The 26,468-nt window shown below is 43.9% G+C and overlaps 1 long non-coding RNA gene across 1 annotated transcript; it reads left to right on the plus strand.

Annotated features, from left to right (window-relative positions):
- The first annotated feature begins 15,160 nt into the window (after window positions 1-15,160).
- On the plus strand, window positions 15,161-20,828 carry LOC146201083 (uncharacterized). The gene is made up of 2 exons (XR_014705285.1): window positions 15,161-15,500; window positions 19,537-20,828. It is a non-coding gene; the product is annotated as an uncharacterized LOC146201083 (long non-coding RNA).
- Window positions 20,829-26,468: the final 5,640 nt, after the last annotated feature.

The raw sequence follows: 26,468 nt of genomic DNA on the forward strand, positions 1-26,468 counted from the left end.
TTTGCCCAAGACATGTGTCATTTCATGCGGCGTCTGTTCGCACACAGAGGATAGTGTTGCAGTAAGTACGTGGCAGGGCGCGCTGTTTTTTACCACCACTATTTAATTTGCTTTAAATTCTCAAATGATGAAAAAACACGGCACATATGCGCATTTTCTAGCGCCAACTCTGACTCCCGTTCACTGGCGACAATTCTAACTCTCAAAAACGTTAAGGAATGAACGCTGGACCGGGCACCTAACCGTGATAGAACAATTTTAGAAGCCTTCTATGCAAGGTTCGTTGGACCTTTAACAGCGGAGGGACTGTCTGCTACAAACAGGACGAATTGCTTTTTAAAGATAAAGGGGGCCTAAAGTTTTTGAAAAAGATGAAGGTTCAGAAAACAAAGTGCACTACATTAACCCATGAAAAAAGTGCGCTTCGCGGCCGTAATTTGAAGAGGCTGGCTGATTCATGCCGTTTTAGCCAGCAGAAAACACAGAAACAAATTTAAAAAAAAAAAAAAAAACTCAGGAAAGGGGCGAAGAAAGCGCCAAAAGCTCTTATGAAAGTATACAAGACCTGTCAGGTTAGAATGTATACCAATAACAGGAGGTGTGTCGCTCCTTTATAAGGCAGTCCTTTAACCGCCTCAAGCCTCGGGTTCAGATGGCATCAACTGTCAGAGGCTTCACACGTACGTCTTACAATTTTTTTTTTTGGGGGGGGGGGGGTGGCGTGTGTTCTATTGCTCAAAACAATAATGATGAGGAAAACGTTAACTTTTACGGAATGCAATGAAAAAGGAGTGAACATAGCGAGTACGCACTCGCTTCCCAGGCAACCTACCTAGATCACGTCGGAAAATCTAAAAATAAGGGTGACGCTTATGCTCCGCTGTTAAGGCGCTATGGCGTTTCGCACATACAGACAATGCTTGTCCCTTTTCATATTTTTTTTTATTTTTACAATTTTTACTCACCGATACTTAGCATCTGCTAACATTGTCTTTTCATTCTGTGCAGCACACATCTTAACGCAGGTTTCAATTTTAACTATTTTAATTATTTAATTGATCAATTGCAGACTATGAAATTTATTAAATTAGCATCATATAGTATTGGCTTCCATTCTGAGCATCCTGACATCATTGAACCCCCTTTTGCATATTTTCTTTTCAATTCCTTTAGTTCCCCGGTCAATTAGCTTCACTGATTTCGTTAACTCACTATCGTCTCATCATCATCATCAGCAGCAGCAGCAGCAGCCTGATTATACCCACTGCAGGGCGAAGGCCTCTCCCATATTTCTCCACTTAACCCGGTTCTGTGCTAGCTGCATCCACTTGACCCCTGCGAACTTCTTAACCTCATCCGCCCACCTAACTTTCTGCCGCCCCCTGCTACGCTTTCCTTCCCTTGGGATCCAGTTTGTTACCCTCAGCGACCATCGGTTATCCTCTCTTCGCACTACATGTCCTGCCCATGTCCATTTCTTCTTATTAATTTCTACTAGAATGTCGGTAACTTGAGTTATTTCTCTGACCCACTCTGCACGCTTTCTATCTCTTAATGTTACCCCTACCATTTTTCGTTCCATAGCCCTCTGGGTTGTCCTCAACTTAAGTAGAACTCTTGGTTAGCCTCCACGTTTCAGCCCCATAGGTCTATCGTCTACCGCAAACCAATTGGTCATTAATCACTAGAACTAAAATTACCACGGTACGATGTTTTTTATGGCCCCCTATTATTTCTGACGCGCGGTGCGGACTACAACTACTACGCCGACGAATTTTCGACCGGAGTACTTGCATAACCTCTCGCGTAAGACCTACCGCGACTGGCAAGACTGAAACACCGTTGGGTGTTGTAGCACGCGGTGGTACCTGCCATTGTTTGCACGTATACGTAGCATATGTACGCAGGCATTACAACCAAATGGCGAAATGCACACGCAAAAAAAGGTGACTGTTCTGCCCAAAGCGATAATTATCGCAGACACCCATTTTTTTCTAAGAAGCAATCGTCCTTACTCAAGTCCATAAACCTATAAAGCGCAGATATTGACGCCACAGAGCGCGTGCAACGCTTCAGAGCAGTTCGGGAAGCGGAGTGGAGTGCGGCGCTTCTGTAGCAGACGACGCTCTTCCCTGGCGCAAAGGTCGACACTAGCGCCGCGGTCGGCAGGCCGCGCGCTCCCTACGGGCGCGCCGAGGAATACGGAACTGAAAAGGTGACGTCTTGCTAGCGCCTACTGCAGATTGTAGAAGTACAATGAACTAGAAGTAGAAGTGTATCTGCGCATTCCACCCATGGTCCACCTCTGTACTAGAGTTCTTCACAGTTGAGGACAGCGCTACAGTCGGGCATTTCTAAGCGCTTCGTAGACAGCATAAGCCACGCGTTCGACTCGACGGCAACATTGCACAAATCATGCCCTGCTTGCATGCGTACCCGATAATTCATTTCGTGGCTTTCTAAATGTTTTGGGTAAAGAATCTCTGCCTTTATCTCATGGCATGAGTTTGTCAAGGAAATGAAGCCTTACGCCGGCACGGGTTAAGTGGTTAAGCCACTGGAGCAATTGGGGAGGATCCTATACCAACCGTGCCCTTACCAGCTAAGCGATTTTTCTTGAATAAATGTTCTCTGCTACTGTTACTATATCGTTGGCGATGAATAAACATGCTTGAAAGCCATCGCGAAGGGCACGACAGTATTGTTCGGGACGTTAAAAATATATCATGATATACAGGTCGAGAATTGAGCGTTATCTGCAAGCCAATTCCGGCCAACACGTCATGTTATGTGCAATGTTTTCCAGCTGTCACAACTCAGTGGACAATATCGACCACTATAACCCAGTCAAACTCATTGCTCTAAAGTCCCTAAAACTGGCGGGGCCACATGGACTACTGTGTGCCATAATGTATTCAATGTAGATAATCCAGCTGTACTAACAGGATCATATCAATCAATTCATACAAGGATGCGTGCAATGTTGGCAAGCCATCGCAGCTGCCCATAAAATATCGACCACTATATAACTTATGATGGATACAATATTGGGAAACCTTCTCAACTAGTCGCAAAATATTGACCATCGTATGGCAGTTAATATTTCAAGTTGACAGGCCGTCAGTGATGGCAATAGAATATTGGTTAACCTATGTAAAGATGTATGGTATTCTGGCAACTTCGTCAGGCAACATCGACCACTATAATTGCAGATATACAATGCTGGGAAGCCAGAACGACTGGCGGGAGGATATTGACCAATGTATGCCAAGATGCATTCGATGCTGACAAGCAATCAATACTGGCATTGCAATATTCACCAATGTATGCCACGATAGGTGCAATGCTGGCCAGTCGCCACAGCTTATTGGGCAATATTGCCCACTGGAACCAAAAAGTATACATTGTTGGGAAGTCACATAAGATCGGTTGGATAACATTAACCAATATATACCAAGACATATTAAATGTCGACAAGCAGCTATACTGGCAGGACAATATTTACCATTGCATTCCATCACCGACCATTTTATCTGCAGATATACGCAATGTAGGGAAGCCGTCACGATTGGCAGGGGGATATTGACCAATGTATGCCAAGATATATTCGATGTTAACAAGCCGCCAATACTGGCTGGACAATATTTACCAATGCATGCCATGCTATGTTTCATGTAGGCCAGTGGCCACCACTCGTTGGGCAATATCGGCCACTGGAACTGAAGGTGCATACAATGTTGGCAAGCCACTAAGACTGGCGGGATGATATTGACCAATGAATGCCAAGCTATATCCAATGTCGACAAGCCATGCACATATACCGACAGGAAAATATTTACCACTGTATGCCATGATTCGTGAATTATGGGCGAGACATTGCCGATGGCTGGGTAATATTGGCCATCATATATTATTGTGTATACAATGTTGGCAAGCAATTCTAAATGCAAGGTCATTATTGCCCATTGATAGCCCATGAATGCCAATCATAGGGGGAACATGTTAACCACTGGTCTAAGAGTGGTCAGTGTTATTGCATGGCTGTATCATTATTGGTAGCGCATTGGCAATGCCTGGCCACTAGTGGACCTGACGTCGCCAATCAATTTCCAATATCGGACCGCGGTCGCATGTGCTACCTGGGTCAAGAGGCAGTGCCCTACTTTTTTAAGCTAGATCAGGGTGCCTTAGAACACGCAGCTACAAAATGAAATTTAACAATGAAGACGACGCATGTGCTGTATGTGGTAACTCCAGTGAAACAATCGACCATATTATACTCGAATGTAATGGTATCCATCCGGAAGTTGATGCAGGCGCAGTCACGTTCCTGAAGCTCTGGGGTTTACAGATATCAGCGGCCGGGTGAATAAACCGGCGGTGGAAACTAGCAAAAAACGACTGGAAGATTGGTGGCTTAAAAGCAGAGAAGTGACATAATGTTAGTAATGTAGAAAGAAAAATTTAATAAATAGAATGATGGTTTAGTTAACCAATCTAAAACAATAATTAAGATATAGGGAGAAAATTAATGTACCAACTAATAACAGACACAACACTGAATTCCTTTCGTGACGCTCTGTTGTCAGCAGAATGGAACATGATCGCTGATCTTACAGATGCCAGTGAAGCGTACAATAAATTTGTGGATATACTGACACAGTTATACCACAAAAGTTTCCCGTTAAGAACACGCAAAAAAAGTAAAAAAACACGCAAACCATGGATTACACCAGAATTGCGAGATGAAATGAAAACGAGAGACAAGTTATGTCAGCATTTTCTTCATACACGATCAGCAAATGATCTTGTCAAGTTTAAAAAGCATCGTAATCAGCTTACAAAAAAATTGCGAAATGCACGCACAGCGTATTACTCATCTTTTCTTGATATGGGGTGCCGTCAACACAGTCTGTTATGGTCGAGGTTGAACACTCTCCTTAATCGTGGTCACTCGCATAAGCCTTTATTGAAACTACAAATTGATGGCAAAGAATTATCCGGTGCTGATCTAGCTGATACTTTTAACAATTTTTTCACAAGTATCGCTACTGCTGGTTCTACGTCATCTAATGCTAGCAAATATGTTTCCACTCATCTTAACAACACAATATACCTCCAGCCCGTAACACTGGATGAAATCGTGTCATTTATACGAGCCTTAAACAACAGTAGCAGTTGTGACATTGATGGTTTGCAAGCACGCCCAATCAAACATGTAGTCAACATTATTGCCCCAATAATCACCTCTATTTTTAACATGTGTTTGAAATCGGGAATTTTTCCAGCTAAAATGCAATGTGCAAAAGTAACTATTCTATACAAAAAAGGAGATCGTAATGAGCTGGGAAATTACAGGCCGGTAGCTATTTTGCCGATCTTTTCAAAGCTGTTTGAAAAGGTCTTGCATTCGAGGATGGCAAATTTCATTGAAAAACATAATCTGTTAACACCACACCAGTTCGGCTTCCGTAAAAACAAATCAGCAGAGTTAGCGTTGCTAGAGCAGAAAGAGTATATACTAACGGCATTTGAAAACAAGACATTAGCTGTTGGCATTTTTGTGGACTTTTCTAAAGCCTTCGATTTAGTGGATCATAACATTTTGCTGGAAAAATTAAGTTATTACGGTATACGAGGACAGGCACTAGCTCTTATAAAATCTTACCTATCCAATAGAACTCAAGTTGTGAAAATAGGTACCTATACATCGAATGCTAAAACTGTCTATTGTGGAGTGCCGCAGGGAAGCATTTTAGGGCCTCTACTTTTTAATCTCTATCTAAATGATATCGTCAATATTAACTCCGAAGCAAAATTTATCATCTATGCAGACGACACTAGTATTTTTTTCGCCGGCAATGATATTAATCTCCTCGTTGAACAATGTAACAGTGCGTTGAAATCCTTAGAGGATTGGTCGAGAGTAAATGCAATGAAGATAAATGAAAGCAAAACGAAAGCGATTATATTCAGGCCAAAAAACAAGCTCATACCTCCGCATCAAGATATTATAATAAACTCCCGATGCATCGATTTAGTCGAGAATTTCAAATGCCTTGGAGTCACCTTTTCCGCTAATCTGTCTTGGGATAATCATGTCAAGCATGTTCTCAGCAAAATAAGTCAAATATCTGGTGTAATCGGTCGTTTAAAATATATCCTTCCCACACGCATCAAACTTTTGCTTTATAATTCACTCTTTCAATCACACTTGAACTATTGTCAGTTAGTATGGGGAAACACAACATCCACTAATATAGAACACATCCACCTCTTACAGAAAAAGTATCTCCGACACACATATAATGCTTCTTATACTGCTTCAACATCCACTTTCTTTAAGAACTCCGGTGTAATTCCAGCTTACAATTTATATAAATATCGCTTAAGTCATATGTATAAAAAAGAAACCCATAGGAATGTCAACAATCTACGTAACCTATCTCAATTACAGGACAACACTCAAAGCTACGCCACGAGACATTTTGAAAACTGGTCAGTACCCACGTCATGTTCGAATTACGGGAAACAGAGTCTTAAGTACATAATACCATCACTTTTAAATTACTATAATTCAATTCGTTTTGATCTTTTCACGGCATCCTGCAAAGACCACCGGGAGATGTTTTCGATTTCTATGTAATATTGTCTAACCCTGCTGATGTTTTTGTTTGCTTTTGTAATAATGCGTTTCTATGTTGTTTTCATTTAAACATTAACTAATGATTACTATGTTTACATAATATTAAATATGTACCTGTATACTTGTTTTAATGAAGAGTATGTGTGCATATGTGATGCTGCCATGCTGCCGAAAGAAAAGAAGGGATTGTGGACCCGTCAAGCTGTCCATGGACAGCTTTTTTTCTACAATCCCCCCATCTGTATTTGATGGCAAATAAAGATTTCATTCATTCATTCATTCATTCATTCATTCATTCAAAAATGATATGATAGCTACTGCTACCACCCCGTTTCAAAGGGGACGCTCCTATATTCCATCCATCCATCCATCCATCCATCCATCCATCCATCCATCCATCCATCCATCCATCCATCCATCCATCCATCCATCCATCCATCCATCCATCCACGTCAAATTGACGTCATCTTGAAAGAGAACGGTTCCCGAAAGTACTAGGCACTATACCTATAGTGCCTAGAATATACTGGCTAGTGTGCCGACCGCGGCCTCCTGGGTGGCGCCGCCAGCGATGAATGCCGGCGGCCGCCGCCAGGGGCGCTGCAAACTGGGTGGGTACTAGGGTGCCTCGATGCGCGCGCCCCCGCTTAGGGTGAGGTCACCCTTTGAACCACTCGACGCCGCCTCAAACTGTTTTCGCGCGCTCCCTCCGCCATTGTGTTGCCCGCGCCGACCTCGCCGCTCTGCTGTCGTGCGGGCGTCACTGCTAAGTGCCTGCGTTCGCGCGGCTTTCATCGCCGTGCAATGCCTGGATGTTGTGTTCCTCAATGCTCCAACCATGCGAGAAATGGTTGGAGGATGTTTCATTTTCCCAGAGACCCGAAAAGAAGGCTTCTGTGGCTGGTCCGGATCAAGCGTGACAAGTGGCAACCGACGAGCTCCTCATGTGTCTGTAGTGTAAGTGCCGCATGTTGGTTCAGTGCTGTTTTTGTTGCGATTTACCGCTTTTGCGTTTAGCCAGCTAAGTGTAGTACAAGATTTGTATTGGTCAGATGTCATTTTCGCACTATTCGTCTTGCTCGGCGTAAATAAAAAGGCACGCTTCCGCGCCGAACCGGTCATTGTCTGCTGCTTGCCTGTTTGCATCCGAAATTGCATGACACAATGTTTAAGCTCGTGAATGCGTACCAAACGTGCTTTCGCCGCTTCTGTTCATTAAAAAATAATTGCCTTTACGAGGCGCTTGTCAGAGAACCGCGGCCGGCACGAATCAAGGCACAGAGCACGACCACAAGCGAGGGCACATAAGCTGTGGCAATTACTCTGCATCTGGGTCGTCTAGGAGCCAACATGAATTCATTTACTTACGATTTTTTGAGTTTTTGACACGTATGCTGCGTTGGGTAGCTTGCGCTGCCTGTTAGCCCTATGCTTCGCCCAACGACACCGCACTAATTCAGTGAATGAGATAAACAGTATATGTTGTTATGTGCAGATTAAGGAGCTCATTCGATTGATTCGACTGATATATTTGGACTACGCTGTTGTCTTGCGTGCTGTTGTTTTCATTCTCGAGCAGGCAATGTGGGGCTAATTCCAATAACACATTCATCTGCAGGATCATTTCGAAGACAAGAGCTTCGAACAAAACCGCGCGGACGGTTGGAAAAAACTCAAGCCCAATGCTGTCCCAACGGTGTTCCCATTCAAAGCTCAGATACCTCCTAACCTTGGTGTTTGCTACCATGTTGCTTATCGCCTCGTCGTCTACATTTGAAAATTTTACGTGATGAAGTGGTTGATTTGCATACGTGTTAAATTTTCTGCCGCGTCTTCTATGGACCCTTTTCAAAACTTTGGAGGTCAGCTTCTTGGCACAGCAAAATTCCTTCACCTTGGCCGCCAAACCAGCTTTGGAGTCAGAAAAATGTAGAATGCTGCAAACATATATAGTCTGAACAATGCGGCGTTCCTTTCCTTCACACGATACGCTGTCGGGATAAAAGGATTAGAACCAGTTTTGCCTAGCCACTCCTTTTTTTGAAGGAGGGTGAAAAACAGCTGCACCTGACGTTTTGGATGGGCCGCCATGGTGAAGAGTCCTTTGCAATGCAGAAAAGCTTACTTCAGAGTTTTGCAAAAGGACCACTATTTTAAATATGTAATGTGCTATTTTTCCTTATTTATATGCTTCCAGAACTTCCTAAAGAGCGAAGACCACCGAGGGACCGAAGTGTGCACATGCCTGCATTATTTAGTGATGACGCTGCCGCACAAGGTTCTTCACCAGAAGTGACAAACGTCCTTCCCTTAAATACGCAAGAAGATGCTCCAGCAGATTCATCGTCAGACGGAGTGATAAATGGGACATTGGTGGCTACAGAAAAAAGCAATGCTAGTGAGCAATTTACTTCGACCACCACGGATGAACGGCCTCAAGAAACTGCAGTGGCTCGTGCGACCCAACCCTTTGATTCTGGGGCAGCAGAGCTTTGGAAGAAGATAGCAGATCTCACAGCAGCCAATAATAAGCTGAAACAACACCACAGAGAATCTAAGAACACTGTAAAAAAACTACAGAAGCAGAATCGTAAGCTGCAGAAAGAGGCAGCTAATTTCTCACGAAATACGAAGTTTTTAAATGAAGACCAAATTCGTGCCCTTTCTCGGAACAACAATCGTGGCAATTCATGGTCAGCGCAAACAGTAAAGCAAGGCCTAAAAATTAAATTTGCGTGTGGAACCACTGGGTATGAAACGCTCAGAAAGATTGGCTACCCTCTCCCATCAAGCAGAACGTTAGCAAGAAGAATTGAGATCCTGAAGTTTCTGCCAGGTATCCTGCATGAAGTGATCGATGTAATGAGGTCCAAAGCAGAGGGAATGGAGGATGTGGAAAAAGACTGCGTTCTCTTTCTAGATGAAATGGAGATAGCACCCGGATTTGAACTCGACCGTGGAGAAGACGTGCTTTTGGGAGGAACGACCTTGCCCTCGAAGCCTGAAGAGGCAGCCAACCATGCTTTGGTCTTTATGCTAGGTGGGGTAAACCAAAGATGGAAGCAAGTGATAGCCTATGAATTTACTGGTAGGCACGTGGACGGCTCTGTACTCAAGACATATGTCCTGGAAATAGTTCAGATATGCAGCCAGATTTCTCTAAGAGTACGGGTAGTCCCCTGTGACATGGGTGCAGCAAACCGCGCTATGTGGAGAGAATTTGGCTTTTCGAGTCACCGCCATTCAACAACTTCGTGCTCAATACCCCACCCAACCCTAGATGGGAAGGAACTTTTTTTCATCTCTGACCCAGCACATGTCCTTAAGAACCTGAAAGGACAGCTTCTAAGCTCTAAAGTTTTCACACTGAGTGATGATACAGTAAGCGAGAACGGATTGCCTTCCTCGAAGGTGAAACTAGAGCATGTACAGGCCGTCTTGGATTATGATGCTGCCAATGAACTTAAGGTAGCACCAAATTTATCAGAAAACCACATTAGTGGTGGACACTTCACCAAGATGAAAGTTGGAGTCGCTGTCCAGCTCTTCCGCGAAGCCCCGCCAGCTATTCGGTTCCTAATAAAAGAAGGAGTGATTGAGCCAGAGGCCGAAACAACAGCGTGGTTTATGGACCTCGTTTCTAGGTGGTACGCCCTTATGTCAGCGCGTCATCCCACCATGGCGCTAAGCCGCAGAAACATGACTAAATATCATGCCGCCTTAGACACACTGCGTATGGCAATAGACACGATCAGAGAACTCAAAATGAGCACTGGATCTCAGTGGAAGCCATCGCAAGCAGGGGTCCTAATTGCAACAACGGCTGTCCTTCGCCTTCAAGATGTGCTTCTTGGCAGTGAAGGGTATGAATTCCTTCTCACGAGCAGGCTGTTGCAAGACTGCCTAGAAAACCTTTTTTTCTGTGGTGCGGCTCATGAAGCCAGTGCCCACTGCGTACGACTTGAAGTGCGCACTTCGACTCATCAGCGTCAGCCACTTTCTTCACACTCCTAGGTCGACAAGTTACGAGCTTGACGACCGGGAATACCTTGTCGATCTGCTTGCACACGCCAAGAAGGAAGGTACAGAAAACGAAATCGATGAAATCAATGATTCGGAAATCCTGTTCATTGAAGAGCTCACGTCAACCGAGTGCCGTATCTTGTTTTACCTTGGCGGTTTTATTTTGAAAGGAATTCTAAAATGCATAACTTGTGCGCAGTGCAAGGCTGCTCTCCTTGGCAACCCTGACGATGAGTATGCTTCCCTCACTGCACTCAAGGAGTACGTCAGGGATGGACAAAACCTCGTATATCCTAGCAGGGATGTAATGAAAACATTGAAAAACTATGAAGAGCATTTTACCGCCGTCAATTCATGGTGTACCGGCACATTTTTCACCATGAAGTCGCCACTTCGTTCTTTGATCGCATATCTTTAACAGATAGACAAGCCCCTTGTGAAGACTTGCATGGCTCACAAAGAGCGAATAAGAAAAATGTTGACTGCTGCGTATGCCAGAGTGAGGCTCCGAATTCATCTTCGCCAAATTCCGAGCCCTCATTCTAGTGGCCACGGAAGCAAAACTTGTGCTGGAGTCAGCCTTGCGTAACCAAGCCGGAATATGAAGTTCCGCGAAAGTTTTGCTTCGAAACCTGAATTCTGCATCTATGTATATATGCAATCACAACTGTTTCGTCAATTACAGTCATCTATTTAACATAGATGTCTACTTTGAAAAAGTGCAATAATGGTCGCGTTCCCATAAGCAGAAATATTGGTAACTTTATTGTGTGTTTTCATAACCACTGAATAAACGATTTCATGTTTGCTTGGGTAACAGTTTTTGTTTTCATCCAGGTATACCAAGACGAACAGGAGAGTGCTTATATTTTATTACCGTTGCTGATAATCGTTTTTTTTTTCAGAACGTGCGAAACCAAGACGCTGTGTCATTGACCGCGTCTGCTCAGTTTTCTTACCCATCCATTGCAGTCACCTGTATTGGGACATTCATAGCTACAAATTTAATAAAGAACGCCAAAGAAGCTTGGGCGGAAATCACCCGATGTGTTCCAGCAGTTCTAATAAACTTAGTAGTTTGAAATTAACTACAAAACAAGTGAACAGAATTAAATGCTTTCAATTGAGGGAGATGTGATCTAAAATAAATGTTCAACCCCCCCCCCCCCTCCTCCACGCAGTGGATTGTGGCATTTTTCAAGCGTTTTGTTCTCGACATTAAACATGCGCAGGAATGATCCCAAGCAACCACCGACATCCATCGGACGGCCAATGGCCATCCGTTTCGGATGTTCCGGATAGCCGATGGACGTCCGCGAACAGCCAGTGGACGTCCGTCGGCCGTCCGATGGGCGTCCAAATGGACATGTTTGTCTGGCCAATGGACGTCCATTTCGGACGTCCGTTCCCGGATCTTTCTCGCATATTCGCATATATGCTGCATGCATGCTTTTTTCGCTCCCACGAGGCAATAAAATAGAAAAGCAGCTTAAAGTACAACAGGCATATTTTATTGTAAAATGTCTAATTCCTCAATATGACGTAAAACTTGAAGCGCACATCCATCTTCCGTGATGAAGTGGAAGCGACCAGCTTTCTGCAAAAAGAGAAAAAAAAAACAGGTTAGTAAATAGTCTGTAGCTCATGCACAGCATAATCCTTGACTCGAGGTTTTCTGGAGGATAATAACAAGAAAATTGAGTATTTCTCATATTGTACCTGCCCTACAGCACTTGTTACAAGCAGTCTCAAATATCAGCGAGGTTCTGCCCTCCTTTCCCTTAGTTCACGCCAGTTATATCGCACCCGCTATCTTTCGAATATCACATAGATTCATCTGCAATGCTTCAAGGATAAAGCTAAATAAGCTAAACAGTTCATAAGGCAGTATCATACAGACCATACCTAAATTAAAATAAGCTGATAACGCGCTTCAATAATTTCAAGCACAGAAAAGGCCACTCGCTATCTGAAATGATTTTTTTTTTTTGTAGTGGTGCACAACTTTCAAGCTCGCGAGCTTGGGCGATTATCGCTTATCGCATTGTACAGGAGCAGTTATGCATTTTATCACTGTAATGCACTGCAGCGCAGACTGTGCCCTCGCAACCTGCAACTTGCATTGAAAAATGCAGAGCATGCCACTAGCGAAGGCAAGCATATTTAAAAAAAAAATCTTTGAAGACCGACTGTTTACCCAGCGCCTTGGTTGACGAAAACAAGGAGGTTGGTTATAAGCCTCGCAAGATTGCAAGAGTGGAACGCGATAGCACCTCCAGCAATTTCCTAGTTTGCGTAGAGGAGAGGGAGAGCCAACTCAATCGACATACACGGACGCCACCGCGCCGATTACTCCTGGTTTTCGGTGTAACTAGCTCCTTAATGCTATCGCGTTGAAATGTGTCAGTAGGTTCACTGCGCTGTTACATATTCATACAATTTTCGCTGCACAGATTTTCACGAAGCTCGATCGCAGTACTCACTTTCAAACGCGGTCGTTTTCGCCGGAGTCGTCCGTCCTGATGTGTTGTCGTCGTGAGCCACTGTTGCTCCAAGGGGGTAATCCTTTCACACTATAGGAACTGGCACAACTGCGCAATCGTTGTCCTTGCAGCGCACAAAGATGGGTGAAGGCATTCGAGCATGGTTGCGTGCACCCGCACAGAACGAAAAAAAAAAAAAATGCTGCCGCGAGCCGCGGCGGCAGGACGACAGCCGGCAATGGCGGCACAGAAACACGTGGTACGAAACTACGGCAGAAACATTCACGCGCAGAATTGAATCGGCCATAATAAGTTAACACTATATTTTTACTGAATATTGTTAATTTCTTTAAATAGGAACCCTTTATTGTAAGGATAATCAAGCGAAACCTACCATCTCCCCTCCTCCCCTCCAACCCACACACACTGCGATGGAATACGCAACCTTCAACCAAACAGCACGGCCGCCGGCCGGCGGGACTGGCGGGGATTTCAAACAGCAAAAAAAAAAAAACTTTTTGTAAAGACCCACAGTGCAAGGTAATCCGGCGCTTTCGTTGGCCAAGACGTCGTCGGGGACCATCGTGGATGGCGAAGCCGCGCAGGTGGTACGTGTAGTACATACGTTCAGGCTCAACTAGAGTTACAATTGAAGATCACGACCGCCGCTACCAACGGATACAACGAATTGCGGCATGAAAGCTGAGAAATTAATGACAATCGCCCCATACTGTGTATGTGCCAGTTTTTTAGGCCAACCAGCTAATCATTTGTTATATAATACAATTCGCTATCTCAGGGGCCGAATGTAAGTTGCAAACCTAATTGGATTTCCTATTGGAATTTTGAGTACCATTTGGAAAATCCGAATGGAATTTTACACGCAATTAAAACTATTAGGAATGCCGAATTGGTATTTGCAGAATCATTTGGTTAATCCAACTGGACTAATCCATTGGAGAGGTGGTGTCCATAATTGGGTCCAGATGTGACCATTTGTAGGTCCCAATTGGCCCCGTTTTTTTTACTAGGCAGGACACATCTCGAGCATTGAAGACAAGTGTGAATGTTGAAACAGAATTTTGTCAGCGAGGAAATATATGTCCTGGAAACATACTCGTCCGTACGTACATTGGACGTACACCTCGTCTCTCATGCGGATATACAAAAACGGACGTAGTCCGTACGTACATCGGACATACACCTCGTCTCTCATGCGGATATACAAAAACGGACGTAGTCTGTACCTCCGACGGACGTACGAATACGGATGTCCGAAACCGGAGGTTGTACGTATGTCCGACGGACGTACAATTTCGGCAAAGGACGTTCGGCTCTAGCTCGGACGTACAACGGACGTCGGTGGTTGCTTGGGATAACACCAACAGGGCTGCCAATGCCCGTGGTGGTATGCAGAATACGCCTTGTCATAACCGTCATCGAGATTTAACTGAAAAGCGACTCAAAACTTTTTATTTCATGATCCTCTGCTTAGTAACGGTTCCTTTCATCGGAATCTATCGCAAACCTCGGTAAATAAACGTTTTCAGGATTTTTTTTCCTTCTGCTTCTCTAGGAGTATGGTCGCTTCACTCGAGTAAGCGACCTGACGACGCAAATTTATGTTGGGACGGGTTGCTGTTTCCACGCACCAAAGGGTTCAGTGCATAAGAGATAGGTTTTGAACTCTAGCGATAGATTCTAGGAGAGCTTCACTGACATATTTGGCGCATATCTTGCATACCCGCTTTCATTGTTACTGTCGACGCCTTGATGTTGGCTGCTTGTCCTGTTTTTAAAAGCACAAGGCAGGCTCTCCAACAAAATTAAGTATTATATTCTCATGTAAAACAAAAGCGCACCAGAATATTCCTTATTTTTCTTACTTTAAGCGCCCGCGGCAAGCCAGAAGCGAGCAGACCTCCCCCCACGAGAACGAAACCTGTATGCCGCGGGCGCGAGAATGGCGGCCGCCGTAGCAGACGACGCAGCTGTCCTCACCGCGTATATCCGATCCCAACAAACGGATGCGGCGCGAGGGGGAAAACGAAGATGGAGAGGGAGAAGAGGCCTTCGGCTGGCTGTTACGAGCTGCGGCCGGCACCCCCATTCCACGCTAGCGACTCAAGGCATGGGCCTCGACGCTCGTGTTGTGGCAGCGTGCGATGCGCGTTGTTGCGTGGATGTGTGTGCGTGCTCTTGTGCTATACATGTGCCGCGAGTCTTCTCCAAAGACCGCATGAGGCTAGTCGTCTTGTCTTGCCCCGGATGAACAAAATGCGATTTGTGCATTGATTCAATCGCTGGCGCACGGCCGCTCCACGAAGCCCTTCGTGGCTCAGACGCAGGTTTGTTACATACCGCTTACATGCAAATCGGCCCCGAAATGCGATCTATTTTATGAGGGAACGCAAGCCTTGTATTTCCGCAAGATCCCTTGTGCTGACTGCTAGAGTTTGTTCTAGTAACGTTGCTGCTAGCCGTTGGATGTGCGTGCGTGATGTGCCGCGAGACTACCCCAAAGACTGCATGAGGCTAGTGCTCTAGTGGCTAGTCTTGCCACGAATCAATTAAATGCGGTTTATTTGTGCATGTATTCAATCGCTGGCGCACGACCGCGTCATGAAACCCGTCGTGGCGCTCAGACGCAGGTTTGTGTTACATATCGTTAACATATGCAAATCGGCTCCGAAATGCTATCGCACGCCTTGTATTTAGGTGAGAACCCCACCTAAACCGTCCAGCGAAGCAAAGGCCTGCATAAAAAAAAAAAAAAAAAAAGAAAGGTGACCGTCCGTAGCTGTGCTTCAACCCCAAAAGCTGATACATTACTTTTCTGAGTGCCATCTACTGCGTGCAAACACTTTCCGCCGTGCATGTAGTGAAAATGATTTGTGTATTTTGCAAGTGGCTTTAAACAGCTCGTGCAGCTGTTGCTTAGGTATTGCAGCAATGTGGCACTGTTCAAAGCTATCTTGTTTGCTTCTTAGTTTCGCAGGGTAGTAGATAAGAGTGAAAGGGTGCTCACAGTGTCATAAATGGCAATATAGCATCAACAAAACATGCAGATGTCGCCCTTCATCAACAATTTTCCTTCTAGAGATTTACTTTCAGATTAAAACAAGCATTCATTGAATATCCATGCTCAGGTGGAAATTGCCACCACCAGCTGCTGCCTCTGAATACACTTTCTTTCCTTCAACATCAGGGTTAAAGGCCAGGGCAATCGCGAGTTTCGTTTCTTTTTCACTTATTTGGTCAGTAAAGAAAGTGTTGTTCCTCCTTCGGTGTGGTATATGGTGTTTAACTTCCATAAGTGATATAGAAAAACTGCCTATAAGAGACGTCATAGTGGACAGCTCTGCATTAATGCCATTGATTTGAGGTTCTTCGTGTGCACTGACATTGCAAGTGTGTCTTGCATTTCACCTTCATTGATATGTAACGACCACTATGGCTGGAACTGAACCCAGGTCCTCAGCCTAGCATGTCTTAATATGAGTACTATTTTCTTTTGCAAATGCAATCCTTAGAAATGTAGTTTGTTGATTGCAGACAGCAGCAGAAACAAAGCCTAGCACAAACACAGACTAGAAATCACTTTTTTCACTGGTACACTCTATGTTACTTTATCTGTGTCAATGTGATGTGGGCATTAACAAAATCAGCCTTGCATGTTACGCACATTTGCAAAAATGTTTTTTTTTCTTGCGAACAAAGTGGTAAAAGTTTAATAATAATTTATTGGTACAATATATTAATCCATTTATTTCTGCTACCAGCCCGAAGTGCAATGTCTGGTGAAGGTATGTGTCTAATACTGATCAGTTAAGCGAGGCAAAATGCATGAAACAAAGTCTATTACTGTTTTCACATAGAGGAGAAGTAATTCATTTGTAGTCAGTGTGCACGAAGCAAGAAAAGTATTAACTTTGGCATGTTTTAACCTTGACAGTGTATTCCCTTGCAGCATACTTGCGCTCTTGCTGCCCATGCAGTCATGAGGGAGCTGCACTAGTTGCTACTGTTATCATATGGGCAAACTGTCCCGATGAACTAAAATGCTGGCAGGGGTATGTCGCTGTAGGTCGCTGTATGTGAGCAATTCTTCCATTTCAAGTTCCTCGGCATTAGGTCTCACCGCACGGCCGACAAAACCTCGAGCGTGTTGATGAGCAGCCTCATTGCCTCGGTACCCTGAGTGGGCAGGTGTCCATACGAGTTCTATCTCTCTGTCGAGTCTGATATCCGCGAGGTTGTTTCTGGCAGTATTTGATATTCTGCTACGCGAGAAGTTACGTATGGCAGTTTTTGAATCAGTGACAATTATGTCCGCATCTGCTGTAGCGATAGCTAAAGCGATTGCGGCTTCTTCCTCCTGGTCCGAGAAGCGGACTTTGACCGAAGCAGCTGATACGCATTTACTTACTGTACTGCTTAATTACAAAGATAGCAACGGCACCGTCAGCCATATAGTAATCCAAGGCGTTGGTATACACCACCCCATCGTGATTTCGGTATTTTCTGTTTAGGGCCCTAGCTCTAGCTTTCCTCCTGCCTTCACGGAAGGAGGGATGAATGTTTTTGGGCACAGGTTTGGAGATAATTTTGTCGCCAGCTCCTCTTGGTAGTGGTCCTAGTGGTTGGCTAGTGGTTCGGCATTAATTCTCGTGCGGTTGAGAATTTGTCTGCCTGCTTTAGAGTTTGTTAGTCTTTGTAGCTGCAATCAGCTCCTCTACATTGTTGTGTATCCCAAGTGAGAGAAGTTTTTCGGTTGCAGTGTTTCTGGGTAGACCTAGCCCAGCCTTGTAGGTGCTTCTAATGAGTGTCTAATTTCTCCTTGTCAGATTGAATGAGGCGGAGATAAGGGACAGAGTATGTGAATCGACTTAGTACAAAGGCATGGATAAGACGACAAATGTCAGCCTCTTTCTTGCCGTTACTCTGTGTATCAGTCTAGTGATTTATCGCACAGTCATTTCCAGCCTGTTGATAGTAACATTGCCCTTCCTATTGCTCTGGATGTAGAGCCCGAGCACTCTAATAGTATCGACTGTGGGTATGGGTAGTCCGTGCAGGCAGACTTTTATCTCTACTTTGTCTTGCGTTTTCCTTCTCACTGCTAGTAGTTCAGACTTATGTTGTGAGCATTTCAGCCCAATCTGGTTAGTGTATGACTGGACTACATTCACTGCTTCTTGAAGCGTTTCCTCTATGTGAGCGTCCAAACCTTTTGCTACCCACAAGGTGACATCGTCAGCATATAGGGAGTGTTGAAGATCTTGGATTTCTTCAAGTTTGGGAGGCAGACCTATCATTGCTAGGTTGAACAAGAAGGAAGAGAGGACTGATCCTTGCGGGGTTCCTCTGTCTCCTATTGCTATTTTGTCCGATGCAAGTCCTGCTATACTTAGCTCTGCCCGCAGTCCTTCCCGAGAGAAAGGAAGGAATGTAATTAAAGGTTTTGTTCCCTGCGTTTATGTTGGCGAGGGTTTGGAGAATGGCTTCATGAGAGACATTGTCGAAGGCTTTTTCCAGATCCAAGGCAAAAATCGCTTTGGTTCCGGTTTTGTTAGGGGGATCTATCACTTCTGCATGCAACTGAAGCATTACGTCCTGAGTAGAGAGTTGAGTTTTGAAGCCAATCATTGAGCTGGGCAGAAGGTCATTCTCTTCTGCGTAGTTCTAAAGCCTATTTAGAATAACATGTTTCATAAGTTTACCTAAGCACGACGTAAGAGAGATGGGCCTTAAGTTCTCTATGCTTAGTTTCTTTTTGTGTTTAGGAATAAAGACAACCTTCACGTGTTTCCACATCTGCGAAAGTTCACCTTTGTTCCAATATTCATTCATTAAGTCGTTAATTGCTGAGAGGTAGTATGTAAATGGCCAATTGCGGCCCAAATTTCCGCTTCCGCGATCTCTCTGTCGAAGTCTTCATTAGGAACCCCTTCGTACTCATAGGTAGCTTTGGGGTTGCTACCGGTATTGAGATATCTGCTTCGGAGTTCGCTTAGCAGATCTGCATCTGTACTTGGGTATTCTTATATGATTTGATTCATAATAGCATAATAATAACATATTAGCAGCGAAATGGCTGAACACAATCACTATAATATTTGGCTTCTGCTGTGCCTTGGTTGTATAGTCCTTCCCCCTAGCAATAGCAACACACTTTCACCACTAGTGCAGTCGTCGGCACGTCTACAATGCTGGAGAGGTGTGCTGCGGAGTGAACAAAGTGAAATTTTGTCTGGGCTGCTCTATTAGTGGTAAAGTGTAGCTGTCAGTGCAAGTAGTATGCCTATGCACCTTCAGTATAGCGCCATCATTGTTCCTAGAATTGGGCCCCTGCTCAAAAATTTCATTTTCTTTGTGCGACAGGTTGGTGTTCGAGCACTCCGGGCAGACTTGCTGACGTCTGTACATCAGTCTGTACATCAAAAGTTGCTGGTTTACCTCGTGCCCCCCACAGTACCAACCTTGTGCCATTGAACTTCTAGCTGCTTCCTAGAATAAATTAAATCGTCAACTGCTGTTCACTGATAGTTTAGTCAACAGATGCACCATTCACAGTTAGCGTGCTGCCACCAGTGAAAACTGAATCAAAATGTGTGAAGTAGGACTGAGCTCATTTCTAAGCGTTATTTTAAATGTAAATTCTTTCAGTTCCATCATGTAATGAGTTACAGGACAAAAAGCAAAACGTTTTTTAATGCACACTGTATTAGGAACAAAAGTGTTCCTGTGACACAAACAGCCAGTGGTTAATAAAGCCATTCGGAGCTGCCTAGCTGTGTCATCGTGCGGAAGAGCTAGACTTTTTTCTATGGCTACAGTGGAGAATATGATGGGCTTTCGAGTTTTTCCTCCTCAGCTAATTATATCTCTCATTTATTTTGTTTACACCTTAGTGAATTTACGTTCTACGAGAACTGCAGATTGCAAACTTTTTATGGCTGCAACGTGCAACAACAATGGCTTTGCAAAATGAATACATTTCTCACACCTTACAAAAGTTTAAACACCTAATCTTTTCGGCACAATGAAAAACATACTTCTAAGGTAATCATTCCATGAAATTTTTGTTAGAAATGCTGTAGAAAAGTTTTTACCAAGAATATTTTCATCAGTTGATGTTACTGATGTCTTTTGTTTGTATGAAGAAGCTGGAAACCATGATAAATGAGCAAAATGTCAATCACAGGCGGGCAAAAAGGATGTATTGAAAGCTAATATAAAAAGAAAGCTCTGCTGCCAGACATCCATTTTTTTCTACAGAAGAGAATAATATATATATGAGTTCCCGCACCCAGCTGTTATGCCACTTTGACAAACGCCTAAGTCTATGCAAGCATTAAATGACCGTGGTCGCCATTGCAGCCAAGAAATGCAAAACATTGTGGTTCCACTGAGTGACAGAAGCTAGACGCACTTCAGTGGCGAAGTGAAGGGAGCATTTATAATCAGCAGAGTGATGGCCAGAGAGTGCATAAACTAAAATAGAACATGAACACTCGTGAAAGAAAAAGAAAAAATCATGTGCACTCTAATACTTCACCGAGATGTGGCCATATGGTGGGATGCACCGGTAACGGCAAGGTTTCACAGCAATGTAACACTCTAGCTCATTTGATAAGATTTTCAGTGATAAATAAATCCTTTTGCTTCCTGTACTGCTGTCCTCAATTGCAAGGCAAGAGCTGCCATTTCCATCATAATTTATGACAAATTTTGGTCTGTTAGTCTCTTGAATGTGAATGTGAAGAAACCACCTACACATATTTCCGCCACTTTGTGATTCTGCCAAAAACAAATTCCGATAAATGAAGATTACAATCAGTTCGCCACTGCGTTTAAGATAGTTAGTGTATAGTGAGAACTCGGTATTTTTCTGTATTTCTACCCAAGCATGCTTCGTGAATGTGCGGACAAACCCAATCATTATCCGAAAATTATCTGCATCAACTCAGCTGCGTTTTCAACTGTTGAGGACAGTATAAAAAAAAAAATTCGGAGTGAGAAAAGCATAACAGAGAGATTGCTGGCAACACTCCCAGGCTTTCCACATTAGGTGTACTGTAGATGCAAGATGTGTAGTGCTGAATGACCCTATAATTCGTCTCTTGTGCTTGATTGTACAAGTGCAAAACTAAAGGAAGTGCGAGTTGCTTTAAGGTCACTCATAAGGCAAAGCCACTTGCCTATGCCGCAGGGAACCCGTCACAGAAAGAGCACAATACAGGAGCCTCGAGGCACAACATACACTGACACGTGACCAAGAGAAGATGGTTTGTACTTATCGTGTTAATACAGTTCTTTACAGCTTTTGCTTAACAAAACTTTTCAGAGTTGTATATAATTCCTCATTAAAAACTACCTAGCACTAGTTCTAAGGAAAGTTCACACTTTTACAGCCATCTTCTACAAAATATAACTTGCCAGTACAATAATCTGAAAGCAGTGCACAAAACAGCTTTTGATAACTGTATCTCCCGAATGCAATTTCAGCGATTTCAGAGAAAGTTGCAAATTCCCTGCAGTATACCTTTAACAGTGGCTCTGGCTAGAACCCTTTGGTGCTCCTAGAGGAGGACTAAAGGGTTTTGGTACAGCTGTTACTCTCACCACTCAATCGCATTCCAAGTGGCACTTGTGGTATTAGACCTATTGCCGCATTGGTTGGGGGTGACCCTTGTGAGCAATCTCAATATTCAGCTATGCACAACCGAATTAGTATATACTTGGACGAACAAGGTTTAACAGCCACTGCTGTAGCTTTGGATCTCTCTATTTACATATAGTTGCCGTCTCTCCTACTTCCACCGTAATCTTTCAGGTAAAAAACGATTACAGTAATAATTTTCCATTGAATATCCTGTGAAACAACAATAATAAAAGTTTCCATATGCTTTACTTGATTTCAATCACTTTTGGCTTTTTTCATATGCATGTCGTCACGAGCCATTCATTTTCCTACCCTTGTCTGTGCACGAAAGGAATGAAGGTGTCATAAAACTGCTGCATGGAAACCACAACAAAGAAGGAACAAATAGATGAAAGCAAAGCTGCATACATTTTTGTGATAATGAACGAACTAGTTCAGCTCGATTAAAGGAACAATGAAAAGGTATTTGCTGTGGCTAGAAAAGGTGCACTAACGATTAGTATTTCATCACTCATTTCCACAACACAAATTTTTAAGCTGGTTTTACTAACGCAGATGGAGGTAAAAAATAATGCCCCTCCTTTCCCTTCAACTCGACACATGCCGATGAGAAAAGTAAAGAAAATGTCACAACCATTCCCCACTGTGGCCCATTTCACCTGCATCATTTGGTCCCAGATGGCCAAGTTTATGTCAGTAGGGGGCAGCTAAGAGTAGGCCGTGAGATGATGTCCAAATAGACTGCGAAAAGCAATTTTGAGAAATTTGTAAATTAAAGGGGGTATGCAGAGACATTTAAAATTTGACTTGAATACCAACAAAAAAAATCCTAGAAGTGTACTGCATTACAATGACAATAATTACCTTTATAGGTTCCTTTTAGCATATTTCCTCAAAAATAAAAAAAAAATCAAACCTTAAAAAAAAAACGCAAGAAAAGAGAAAAAAACTGGAAGACATCAGCCCTAATGCGATAGTTTTAATGGCTTCCCCTGCAGATCCTCATTACTTTACAACTCGCTGAATCACCGATTCCTGAATTTGTGACACTATCATCCCACACCTACTCATTAGCTTATACTCGTGAGCTACCACATTACGTGAAACACCAACAGCCATAGCTAAAAAGACCTGCTTCAACCAAGAACGTGCCTGCATGGCATAGGAGTAATGTGCTTGACTCGTTATCTGTTTCATGCCTGTTTAGTACGGATGAATTACTCGAGCAGTTTTTAAATGGGCATAACAGGTTCAACTAGCCTAGGCTACACAGGTGTGGGCCTGCTGTGTTGCAGCTAGAGAAGAGATGCCATGTAACGTCAGTTGTCTGCTCTGTGTGAGGAGGGAGACAATGGCTGCCAACCACTCCACTCTGCGCACGGCACTCGGTTGGGGCTCCCAGCTGGCTGCTCCGATCGATGAGGATACGATGCATCGCTGTTGTAGCTTGCGCTATCAATGGGAGATTCTTGTTACAGTATAGAAGGCTTCCGGTGGGTCCGATTCTCATTTCCCCCTCCATCTCAAAGAAGCTGCTTGAGTCAGGAGTTCCAAGTCGGCCATGTCTTGTGGCTTCGTGGCGACAGACAACCTGCTGACCAGTCAGTGCACGGCTTCTCACCTGCCAACTGCTACCTGCCAGAGGCATGCCCATGATTTTTTGCTCACATCAATATTGCTGCTGTTGCTGGATTTTCTGGAAAACGAAGTCTTTAAGCTATCATATCAAAACAATGCCGCAGAAGCTAAATGCTACTTGGGCTCGAGGCAAGGCTGGCATTATGCAAAAAGGAACAGGGGCCGAATACATTGTAGGCTGAAGACCTCAGGAGCGAAGGACGAGACAGCTGATAAGGATCTAGACTAGAACAGACCAGCCAACTGTGGTTTCAAGTGCCACTGCCAGCCGGCGTCCCTTTTCATTTTTCCAGCGGCCATGCTTTGGCCGCAGTCTTTGCGCAGCCAGGGGAAGGCGCTACACCATGAAACTGTTTGATTTGGAACTGGCTCGCTTTGCTGCAATGTCATTTTGACATTGGCATAGGTGAGCAAACATTTTGGTAGGACGAAAAGGCAACAGCAGCCAATCGGCCATCGAGCGAGCTTTATTCTGCATTCACGAGAAGGTACCACTCAACTGAATTTGCGTGGGAAGCCTGTAAAACTTTTAACATAACAAAATTTTTGCAGTGTTTTGTAGAAAATTTGCTGTCGGCGTTATGGAATGTGTCAGCATCATGAGCGAAAAATAACATGCCATTGCCAGAAAAAAATATGCATCTCAGTGCAAAAAACACAGGAAGAAGAAAGGAGACAGACGCAGGGCAAATTCTTTAAAGGATGCAGGACGAAGCGTTCATCCTGCGCCCGTCTCCTTCCTTCGTCCTGTGTTTTTGTACCCACAGCCGACATACCAATACCAACTAGCCCGTCTTTCCACTTTAACTTTGTCAGAAAGTAGTTGGCAGCTGTCATGGCCGGGCGCTTACTGGGTATCAGGTTGTCTTTATGGCAGAAGACTATACGGCATGGCCACTTTGGCAAGTGCTGCAAACTCAGACTTTGCCTTTGAGATAAGAGGGTGAGATCGGAATCCAGCCCTCCAAGACCCTTGGATCTTGAGTAGGACACACTGCTTCTAGGCCCAGGTAGGACAAAGGTCTTTCCCATATTTCTCGAATTAACCAGGTCCTGCACTAGTTGAATCCACTTGACCCCTGCAAATGTCTTAGCTTCATCAGTCCACTTAAGGGCAACGCTTGGCATCCGTTGGAAAAAGAAATTGTTACCTTTGCAAGCAGAAAGGACTATTCCAGTTAATGCAAGAAGGAAATGACCCGAACTAAACATTGTCTCCATTATGTCAGGCCCGCTGTAATGTTAATACTGTGTGGAAGTGGTGCTGTTGCACACAAGTGTGATGTGAGTGGTGCCCTAGGAGACCTAGCATATCATTGAAAAATGGGGGTAAATGTGCGTCAGTGCTTGAGAAAGTAGGTTTTGACATGTGGCAAATGCAACGACAATCAGGAAAATTTGTGAAGCATTTAACACAGCCCAGAAAGGCATTTTCATAGGTCCTTTATGACTATCATTCAGCAGGAAAGAATTCATGTTCATTGCGGGCACAGGCAAGCAAAAGAATGAAGCAGATGGACATGCTCAGAGGTATCGTCGCACCCCTCACAAAGCTTCAAGAATTGCTTGATTAAGCTAGTACAGTCACAGTCTATAAAGTTACCCTACCTGCTTGAAGCTGATAAACATGCTGAGCTGATGAGTGCTTCAATGGTAATATTCTAATGCAAGAAGTTCACGGAGGTGGTCTTTCTGAGCACTCAAGTCAAATTTCAAAGCTTTGCAGATAATGTTTAAAAAGTGCTCCTGGCAACTGCTCGCAATCAAATAAGGTGACGCCTCTCGTGCGCTCACTCTTCAATGATGTGGTCTGCTGGGCGCACAAAATAACTGGACGCTCCCAGGTGATGCAGGCAGGCAGGCGGAACAGGGCATGGTGGCATGCGCTGAGTTGATGGGGACAAGAGTAATTTTTTGCACCGATATGATCAGTGCTAATGCAGGTAGCTTGAAAATGTTTGCATTGCAGAGGTACTGATTGCTTGCACGCATTTTCTAGTTTTAATAAATGGCTTTTCGTGGGCCCTTTCAGTAACAATTCTACAGCAATTATGTGCGAGACGAGACACTTATTTAACAAACACAGTTCCACTGTAAATATATAAGAATGTAGCCTATACCATGTTTTGACATAACTCACTAGGCACGTCAAGGTGTTAAATCATTTGCATGAAATGTCGACCACGATATTGCACATGAAAGAACTGAACAATTGACTGCTACAAACTTGGCTTGACACTGCATTTAATCTTTGTTTCATCAAGATTTCTGATAACAGGAAACTTTTTATGAGGCAGTTTGAGTCTAGAATCAATGTGTACCTGTTAGCAACGTATGACTAATTGTACTGGTGTTATAAAATGCTTTGGAAGCAATAACGGGCACACAATGCATGCTCATAACTGGGAGGTGAAAGAAGCTTGCTTGTGAGAACTTTATGCAAAACTGTGCAAAATATGAGCGCTCGTTACATTTGTGCAGTTGTGGAAGATGGTGGCTTAATTATTTCTTCCTTGTCCCTACATTTCACGCAATTACCTTTGAATCAAGATTGCTGAATAATTGAGCTATAATTCAGTTTGCAGCATGAAGTTCATACTTACCTAGAGAGCATGTACTATAGTTGCATTATCTAGCTCTCTTATTTTGCGCATTTTGAAATGCAGCTTTTGAAAGTTTTCACAAAGCCATGGCAGCACTCGCGCATCGTCAGAGTATCACCAACGAAACAGCCGCAGGCATCTGAAAAAAGCTGCAGTACGCTAGTCGTTTTAGGACAGCAGGCCCCGTCTCAAATATTAGGTTGTTTACAGCCTTGCCAGAGACGTGTGCTTCGGAATAAGCCCTGAGATGCGTTCTAGCTACAACACCCGTATGGAATCCTAAACGAAGGGTCATCTTTTAGTCATCACTGCATGGAACACACCGCGCCTACGCTGCTCGTCGTCCTCGGGTCTCCGTCCGCTGGTCCGAACCATGATCCACTGCCGAAGTTTACAACGTTCCTGAT

This window comes from Amblyomma maculatum, chromosome 2 (genome assembly GCF_055883805.1).
Source record: "Amblyomma maculatum isolate TAMU_Amacu chromosome 2, ASM5588380v1, whole genome shotgun sequence".
NCBI classification, from domain to species: Eukaryota; Metazoa; Arthropoda; class Arachnida; order Ixodida; family Ixodidae; genus Amblyomma; species Amblyomma maculatum.